Genomic DNA, 10,731 nt, shown 5'->3' with positions numbered 1-10,731 from the left:
CAGAATGAGAGGTGAGAGAAGGCAACATAACTGCCACTAGTACGACGATGACTCTTTCTTTACCCTAAACATAAAAAATATCCGGTCATCACTCATTCACTCTCATCTATCTCCGATCATGACTCTTTCTTTACCCTAAACATCAAAAATCTCCGCTCATTTATGGTTAGATGGTGTTTTTTTTGTTGCTGTGGACTGTGGTATGTGCTGAAATGTGATTTTGATAACGAGTCTTTGACTTAAATCAGCACGAAAAGACAAAACAGAACCAGCCAATTAAAAACAAAAAAACAAAACGAGTCACTGTTTTAATTTGAATTGGGCATTTTACAAAACTCCAGGAAGGTCCAGCCACCGTCAAGAGGGATCTTGAAATTAAGAGAAAAATAAAGTACGTAAAAACAAAAAGAAACAGAGAAATAGAATACTTGACAGTCGAACAAACAATATTTTAAATTATTTGTAAAAATAAATAATGCGTGATGCATATACTGTATATATAATACACATGTGCGTTTATATAACACTTGCCTAACAATGTGACAGATTTTATTAGACCTAATATGTTTTTGCGTTTCTGATCACGACATGTTAATGTCAAGATTATGCGACCATGAAAGATCTCCAGCCAACTCATGCTCTGCAATTGCATGCAAGTTATCTGTTTAACTGTTTTACATTGACCTCAAATACATAAACAAAAGTCGCCATGTAATTTTTGTTCTCTTACGATAGACATTTTATTTTTATTGCTTTCAAGTTTTTTATAAAATCATATTCATTGAGATACTATTAGCAATATATAAGAATTTCAAGATCAGTGTACGTACTTAATTAACGAATAAGAGAAAGAAAAATAAAATAAAAGACCATATTATACTTTGATGGTGAAAATAAATTTATTTGCTGATATTAGTGATCTTTTTCATATGATCAATCAGTACATATCAGAAACATTCATAAAGGCCTTAGTTCTAGTAAGAATCTGAACCGACTTAGCGAAGCCAATTCTCACAGTTGGTAGGTTCTCGTAGTCATACACCGTATGAAAGGCTCGTATGAATGGTATGCCAAGTACCCTACGCAACCAAAACAACAATCAGTCGTCAAAAGATATTTTTATTTATTTAAACCAAAATTTAGATTTTTTTTTTTTTTAAAGAAAACTTACCAGAAATCGTTGTTCTTGAATCTACTTGTGCAGTCATTTTCTGTGGTCACCTTACGTATATACAGAAAATCCATAGTACAGAACAGAAGTCAGAGGAAAAGAAACTAAACGGAGGAAAAGAAAATATCCGTTCAATCAACTTACATCAAGTGGACTGACAGAGTAACTCTTTTCTTCTATTGTAAAGGTTACATCAGGCAGGTTCTCATAATTTGAGCAATCTTTTTTTGCATTGATTTTATCATTAATTTCCTTGATCATATTCTGTAATTGAATAACGTCAACAGAATTAACAAATATTTGATCGTGAGACAATTAATAAATAAACTCTTTAAAAATTAGGGTTTTTTGTTTGTTTTACCGGTGGACCAAGAATGTTTGTAGTGCCCGAGTCAACAAACACATAGCAGCCTGTAGAGCATTTTTTGTGTCTATGGTTCCGACGAATATGTTTTTCATTTGGAAGAAGTGTCTAACCCCGCTCACGGTCACATAAACGTGCTCTCCCGTATAATGAGCTGGGTTTGTGCCTCCGAACACTATCTCTCCTCCTTCTCCAGCGTCGTTAGACCTCCCATACCATATGGAGATAATTTTCTTTTCAACCTTGTCTTGTTGCATCATCGAATCCCAGACAGGAGTAGTTTCTGTCATAGAAATTTGAGGACTCCCTAGTCCCAATACCCCATCAAAGGTTGACTTGCGAAGTCGGTCCCTTTCCGGAGTAGAACGACCCTCTGTGAAGTACTGATCAGTTATTGTAATTCCACCAACATCAACAGTGTCAATGCTTAGAATGCCTGTGAGAGAACTTGACCCGTAATTGATTTCTACTTTTTTTCCTATTATATGTACACAAATATGTTAGATCAGTAAATTTTACACTATCATATATAGTTATATTTAAAAAATAAAAATAAAAGGCAGATTTGAGAATTTACCATTTGGTTTGTAAGTGCTTGATCTTTGCGACTCGTAAAGATTGTGAGGTTTCTCGCCCTGCCAGTCTCCAGATGGTACCCATAGATCGTGCTTCCGGTGTCAAACACGACTGTGAAACGTTGCCCCGGTGTACCAATTGTTATTTCTCCGTAATAGATATCTCCGTTAGAAGTCTCAATCCCCACTCCGTTTTTGTTGAATGAAGTATTACCCAACGTCAAACCGATTCTGACTATCCCTTGAACTGAAAAAATAAAGAGCGTTACGTTACGTATACAAAAGTGTATCAACAAAATGGATATAGCTAGTATGTAAAAGATCTAACAACACTACAGTTTGAAGATCTAACTACTTTATCAGAGAAAGGATCTAGCTAACCTGCGTACGACTGGAGGAGGAAGAGACAGAAAGATGCAATAAGGACTCTTTTAAATTTCAGGCTATTCATCTCTGGTTTGTTTTTCTTTTGCGTTTTGCTATCTGTTGAAGTTCAACTCAATGCATCGTCTTATATAGAACTAGTTGGAAGCCTAGGAGAGAGAACTCTAGAGTAGTTGAGACTTGAGAGCATTAAACACTAACCTTTCATATTGACGTTATTTTTGAAATGGAGGTACAGTACGTTCTTTATTGTTCACATGCTTATTGCATTTATTTGTATCGTATGTATTCATTCCACAAACAAATACGACTCATTAAAGTATGACAAATGCAACAACGATACGAAACAGATACATATATTATATATAACATACATACAATTTAATCCCCAAACAAAAACAAATGTGCATGTTTATTGTAGTTATCATGCCAATAATTAGGTACACGGGTTGAAATTCATTTTATATATATTGTATTTTTTATATAAAATATAATCTATGTTATTGTTTTTAAAAGTTTTTTTTGGATAAAACATTACGCAACAAAATCATATGCTAAATATGAAGGCTTGAAAAAAAAAACACCTATTTTATAAGTTTTATATTGTTAATGATTCTAGATAATTACCGTGCTATAACACTGGTTGAATTTTATTTCGTAATCTATCTTGTAACCCACTATTTAACTTGTAACCAATTAATCTATCAATTTCGTAATCTATCTTTGGTTAACATTGTGGTCTATTGATAAAATCTATGAAAAATAAATTTGTAATATTGTTTTTAAAGATCTTTGGAAACAACATGATATAAGACTAAAATCTTCCAAAATACCGTTTCAAATATCCATGATTTTATTTGATACCATTAATATATCAATTATCAATTTGGAATATCCCTAATATTTAGGTGTAACCATTAATATTAATATATTGATTAATCTATAACCTATTTGTAACTATTTGTAACAATTTATTAAAAATATAAAGTCTACAAAAACTATTTTGTGTACTTCTCATTTATTAAAAAAAGGATTTTATAAGTTTTATATTGTTAATGATTCTAGATAAGTACATGTGATATAACACTGGTTAAATTTTATTTTGTAATCTATCTTGTAACCCAATATTAAACTTGTAACCAATTAATCTATCAATTTTGTAATCTATCTTTGGTTAACATTATGATCTATTGATAAAATCTGTGGAAAATAAATTTGTAATATTGTGTTTAAACATCTTTGGAAACTACATGATATAGGACTAAAATCTTCCAAATATACAGTTTGAAATATCCATAATTTTATTTGTTACCATTAATATATCTTAGAATATCCTAAATATATTTAGATGTAACTATTAATATTAATATATTGATTAATCTATAACATATCTATAATCTATTTGTAACCATTTGTAATAATTTATTAAAAATATAAAGTCTACAAAAACTATGTTGTATACTTTCCTTTTATTAAAAAAAGATATCTATATATATATTATAACTATAAGCACGTTAATAATTATCTTGTGTGCAAAAAAGGACGTAATATGTATGTGTTGAATAGTTTGTAAAGTTGTCAATCAACAACAACAAAACATTTATGTTTTGTATTCTAGCATGGTTTTACATTTATGAATTTTATTTTAAAAATTGAGCTTTATTTTTCATTATTTTTTTTTGTCAAGTTTACTTTTTCATGATGTTGAATACAAGTAACAATTTCCCATAACTTAAAAATAAAATAAAAATATGCCACCTAAAAAAATCGATCATTCAACTTAATTAAGTACCACAATATCACGAAAAAGCAGCAAGGGTTAGTATATATAATAATCTATAATTCAATTTCGTTTTTCCTATTTGCTTTTAAAAAAGAAAATACTACAATTCAGTGAACAAGGATGTAAATTGGTAATTGTTGATATTTCACACATAAACCAACTCACAAACAACCAAAAAACATATAAAAAGAAGGTAGGATCTACCTTCACTCGATGAAACCCAACACGTCATACCTCTCTTACTGTCTTACATAATAACTTTTGAGTAATATTACATTTTTATTGGCTGGCATACAAGAGAATAAGTGATCAAAAAATTCTTTCAGACTTAAAGGAAAAATATAGATAAGTAATAAGTTTAGAGGTTTTATTTGCAAAGAGAATATGAAGCGAACTTAGTAGAAACAAGAAGAAGAAGATAAAAAAGCTTAACAAAAATAAACGTATCACTGTCACATAGTGGCCTGATTTCAAAACTCCAGCAAGAGTAACATAGAGGCTGGTATGACTTTAAGATGTTGACTGACACAGACATATATATTCCTTATGTAGTTTACGTAAAACTTTTTTTTGACTTTTCTGCGACTTGAGTTTCAACGAGTAGAAAAGGCATTTTCCCACTATTTTATCATTTTCCTTTGCCTTCTTTCTCGTGCACTAAAGAGTCAGAGGCCGCATGAAAAGTTTATGTACCACGTCCGTTTGCAAAATTATGCACATGGACAACATTGGGACTGTCGATATTATATTATATATATATATATATTAACTTGGCAAACTGAATCACAATACTTTCCAATAATTATGAACTGATACTGTAATTCAATATCCGTCATTAGGTTTATTACATTGCTGACCTTGATTGATATAAGATACAGAAAGTTCACAAAATTTAACTTCATGAGACAAATTAAAAGTTAGAAAACTAGTTTTAGTGAAACAGAACTAACACATTAAAACTATGGATATTAGATTCTTCTTCTTTTTCTTTTTCTTCACTTGGTAGCGCATTTGTCCGTCTTCATTAATAATTTAGATACAAAAAATTACCTTGATCAATATTGTATAGTCTCATAATAATATAAGTTATAAAATAAATTTTTATAGAACATAAACTCGTAAAAAAAAGTCACGGAGTAGAATTATTTACTAATTTCTGTTAATTATAAATATTTTGTAGAATAATGAAATCTAAAATTAAATTATTAATATACACTTATATTAATTAAATGAGTAAGATTTTTAAAATAAGATTTGATAAAAAATATAGGAATCTTATAAGTATGTAGGAATTGTTAAAACTTGTAAAACAAAATTATTCTAGAACTGTATATTTTTCGTAATTGTGGAAATAGTTGTGGATATATTTCATTGGCAGAAAAACTGAATTATTGTGGATCAACACGAGTTCAATGGTTTGTGATTTTAAATTTGTTTAAAAATGAAAAATACTTAGTTGGCAAAAAAACTGCAGATGAAATTCATATTTCTCATCAAGTTCTCAGCAAGGATCACTTATTCCCTGAATCTTCAAAACCTATAGAAGACATGGATCAACACGAGTTTCCCTTCCCTACGTCGATCATAGATCTTCACCGCCTCTTGCAAACACAAGTACACAACTACTTAGTTTTACTTGAATCTTCTACAACCAATAGTGTTGTTCCTACAATAGAAGATTTTGGCTTTTGGGGATGAAATTTTAGTTCATACAAATAGGAATAAAACATAATTAAGATTTATGGATGTTGACCTGTTAGAGCTAAGTGTAAGTAATTTGTTAAATTGAAATTAATTTTTAAGTTAGGTGACATGGATTTGCGATTAGTCTTTGCATGAAATGCTGATAAAATGGACACGTTAATTTTATGAGTACTTAATAAATTTTATAACTGTGATGAAACGCACCGCTTCACTTTAAAGACCCAAGAACGTTGCGTTTCAACAAGACAAACCAAACACCAACAAAGTGTAACGTTTCAATTGAAGTCTTATTTTTTGGCTCTTTTCTTTCGTAACAAGCAGTCTGTCGAAATGGCCAATGCTCATCAACTTTTCATTAACCAAGAGTTTACAACCAAATCATAGGCACAATACATTCACCTTTAAAGATTTGGACCAAAATAAATGCAATTGTTAATCAAGTACAACAACCCTGGAACACTAGGCGGTTCCAACGCTATCCAATCGAGAGCCATTGTATTTTTTAAACCACAACGAGATAGACAACACACCACTAATAAGAAAGTGAAGTCATTCCTTAAACCACCTAAATTAACTTAACGACTCGAAAACAATTACTAACACAAAGAAGGCCAATAACTACTACTGAAAAAATATCAAAAACCAGCTATGAGAACCTCTGGATCGACATGTAAAAATTGTCCCAATAGCTTCAATACCCAAAGGCGCATCATCAGAAGAGCTTGGTCTCTCCGGCTTTCACTGTTCCAGTCTTAAACCTAAACCTAAAAACGGATATTTCATCCGACTGAACCAACCAAGAGTTGCGAGAAAAAACAGACGAAATGATGCATCTCCGATCTACCCAGTTAATAACTAGAATGCTAAGCTTTTTAAGATTAAAATTGAGAACACAGAATAGCATATCATCACCTCACAGTGCGAGAATGAGGAGCTACATCACTTTCGTCGATTTACAGAACACACACCTTGGTCGGACTGAAAAACAAAACCGCTCCTTACTGCAATACGCCGCCATGGCTGCAATGAGAGGAAGGATCTGAATAAGAACCCAAATCCGGACGCAGAAGCTCGTCGTAGAGAAGCTTCATCTCTCAATGCTCACCGAAGCCAACAAACCACCAAAGACAGCCGGAACCAGTAAGCGACATCGTCAACCCAGATTCGCCAGATTTGGCCACAGATTCGACGCTGTCCTCTAACGTCGCACCAGAACCCTCACCAATAGCCACCACCTGACGGAAACTTCGCTTCACTCACCACGCTATCTCCGGAACCACCACCATCGAGAGGCACCCAACCGCCAACGAAAGGAAGACAAGGAGACGGGAGAAAACAGAAAAGAAGCTACAAAAGAAACTAAAGGACGGAGTCCTCTCCAGCGTCGGAAGGACGACCAGAGAGGCGGAGCAAAACGAGAACCAGCGACTCTCCCTTTTTCTCTCTCTCTGGCGGCTAGGGTTTTTTTTTATATGTTGAAATGGCCAATGAGGAAGGCAAATATGCTAACAGAATTTTTAATTTTTTTTCCATACATCTCTGAATCTATTCATTTTTAATATTCAATATTTAACCCGCACATTTTATTAAGATGATATATTCATTATTAAGATGGACATCTCTCGATCTATTCATTATTAAGATGATCATCAAAAGGAAAATAGAAAGTGGCTAGAGGGATATAAATTGTCTTTTTTTCCACATAATAAAAAGTAAAAAGAAAAATATCCTTTTAAATAATGATCTAAGGAATGGGGTTTATCAAGGGTTTTGGACACAAATACAGATATATAAGTGTGACGGCGTGACGTTACCAAAGTTTTATTGGGGAATATTCTGTAATATTCTATCGACTTAGCCGGCCGTCATCATCTAGCGAGAGAGAGTAGAAGAATGAAGAAGAAATCGATGGTAATAAAAAGAAGAAGAAGAAGAAGAAGAGACATGTGAAAGAGCCACAAACTAATGCCGGAGATTCCTTTTGATCTCGTGATAGAGATTCTCACGAGACTTCCTGCTAAATCCCTTATGAGGTTCAAATCCGTTTCAAAGGTCTGGTCATCCTTGATTTGTCCCCGAACTTTCACCAATCGTTTGATAAGGGTTTCATAATCCGCACCGCGTCTATACGTGACTTTGAGCTTCTTCGAAAATAGCCACCGCAATACTTTGTATTCATGTGGTCTTCAATTACTATCTTCGTCGTCTTCTCCTAGCTCTGAAATTACATTCGCAAGATTCTTCTCTCACTGTTTCACGGCTTGATGTGCTTTGCAAAAGAGCCAGGTGTGCAAATATACAACACCACCACTAGACAACTTGTTGTCTTACCCGACATAGAAGAATCCAACATCTTAGTTGAAGACCACATGAATACAAAGATCATGTATTGTATCGGACATGATCCCGTTCATGATCAATATAAAGTGGTTTGCATTGTTGCAAGACCTGGTGCGGGATATGGAGAGCTCAGAACGTGGCTGACAGAGTATTGGGTCTTCATACTTGAAGGAAATGAATCAAGTCGATGGGGAAAAATTGCATGTCGATCTCCTCATCTTCCTATAACAGGAATATTAAATACCAATGGGTGTATGCATTACGTCGCTTGGATACGGGTGCTTGATCCTATGCTTGTGAGTTTCGACTTTAGTTCTGAAGAAATCAGTATGCTTCAAGCACCTGAAGATATCTGTTGGCTTAAATCTGATCCGATAAAATACTATGGAAGAGTAGCTCTTTTAGACCATTTCGATCTTGGAAGGGAAGGTACGATGAACCTATGGGTTATGGAAGATGGAGAGAAGAATATGTGATCGAAGAAGACTTTGGTGGTGCATCCTTCTCAAATGGATATGCTCAATAGCATTAGTTTGAGGGTAGAAGATACAACTAGAAACAATGAGGTTATATTGGTACCTTAAAATATAAAGTATACTCAAACCGGCAAGGTATCGTGGAACCTCAAGATACATCTCTTTTATACTTTTTTTTCTATGATCTACAAAAGAATATGATGAGAAAAGGTGAAATCAAAGAAACACCATATCAAACTATTGTTTGGGATATTGTTTGATTAGACGATGTTGAGAACTTCATGTATCTGTAAGTTCATTAAGCTTCAGTGTTTGTTTGTTTTTTTTTCTTTTCTTAAAGAAACATTTTATATAGTTCTAAATAAATAAACAAAATTAAAGATAATTTTTTTTTTCTTTAAGATAAGACATCTTCAAAGAATACAACTGCAGAAAATATTGGACCTTCGGGAAGTAATGTTATCTGAATATGGTAAATCATGTAGCCAATATAGACGTGTTCCAACATGCAACGCAAGATCCCTCTTCTTTCTTGAATCAGAAATTGTTGACCAAGTTGTCATTGCCTTTCTATGGTGGAAGCAGCGTAGTAATGGATGTATTTTTTCTAAGAATTGTAACTCTGTATTTACTTGTTCGGGTCTTTGTGGCATAATGGTAAGGACGGGCTCTGATTGCAAACACAATCCGGGTTCGAACTCTGCTGGAGGGAACTATTTCACGAATTTTCGAACACCCACATGGATATGGACCTTTGCATTTCGGCCCATTTGAATATCTGGAAGGGAACCTACACATGAGTTGCCCTTTCCCCAGGAGATTAGTCTGGGCCTAGGTGGGCTTGGGATTACCCCTGAGATTAACAAAAAATCTCTGTATTTACTCATTCTTTTCAAAAAATTTAACATAAATAATATGAAAAAATGAATTAAAATGGAAAATCTTGGAGTAAAACAAGACATAAGTATCCTTCATAGATGTAAATCATAATGTCATATCATCATATAGATGTTTATTGTGCATTTAATAGCCTGTAAGCTAAAGGGATCAAATAAATTAAACAATCACTAGAGACAACATTTTATCACACCAATCAAGAGAGTGCAAAGTTTTGAAATGAAAAAAGATACATCACACACAATCAATATAGTCCAGACTTTTAATGTGAAAAAGAGAGGTTTATACCCTGAGGACTCATTCAGTTCATATATCTTTTACCGCATGTTGGCTTATTCACTTCCAAATTTACCTGTAGAGAAACTAAGGTTAGGGTCAAAAACCAAAGCTAAAAACTACTATAAAAAAGGAAAGTTTAGAAATTTACCAAGTGTTCTTCTTCTTCGCGAGTCAACCCAAGGTGGCCTTTCTTGTAAATCAGCCAATTTTTGTAATCCTCTCGATTTTTTTTTCAGTCCAGTTCTTGGCGTTCATGTCAGGGTAGCAGTAAGGATTCTTAGGGACACTATCTCGAATGTGCTTTTCCTCTATGTGCATCATCTTGCATATTGTCTCATTAGTTATCACCTCTGGCATCTTGTAACATCCGCAAACCGAAATCCCGGTTTAGAGATTGCATCGGTCGATGCAAGGTTGGTTTTTCTGCAGACGAGTTAAGTTAAACGCTGCGTTTTGGGTTAGGGAAAACCCTTAACTCGTGCTTTTGTCTCATTCGACGAAACTGGCCGTTTTGGAGAGAAAACGAAAGAGAGAAAAGGTTCTTGAGTGATCTTAAGGATTTTGGGTGATTTGAGGCTGTTCCTGTAGAGATCTGTAGCTGGGATTGTTGTAGGAGCTTCCTAGGAGCGTTTTTTTGCTTGTTTAAGGTTCAGAATCTTCATGGCAAAGGTAAGTGCAGGACCATGGCTTATCTAAGCTAGAGGTTTCTCTGATCTGCTTGGTTATGTGTTGTTAGGCTTGTTAGTATGTTATTTGGG

At 33.7% G+C, this 10,731-nt stretch overlaps 1 long non-coding RNA gene and 1 pseudogene across 1 annotated transcript; one reads left to right on the top strand and one right to left on the bottom strand.

Annotated features, from left to right (window-relative positions):
• LOC104731553 lies at positions 835-2,631 on the bottom strand. The gene is made up of 5 exons (XR_758619.2): positions 2,492-2,631; positions 2,113-2,357; positions 1,533-2,013; positions 1,172-1,435; positions 835-1,079 (listed from the first exon to the last, which is right to left on the bottom strand). It is a non-coding gene; the product is annotated as an uncharacterized LOC104731553 (long non-coding RNA).
• On the top strand, positions 7,947-9,057 carry LOC104733468 (annotated as a pseudogene).

This window comes from Camelina sativa, chromosome 12 (assembly GCF_000633955.1).
Source record: "Camelina sativa cultivar DH55 chromosome 12, Cs, whole genome shotgun sequence".
Classification (NCBI taxonomy): Eukaryota; Viridiplantae; Streptophyta; class Magnoliopsida; order Brassicales; family Brassicaceae; genus Camelina; species Camelina sativa.
This window is presented reverse-complemented; position numbering and strand designations above follow the sequence as displayed.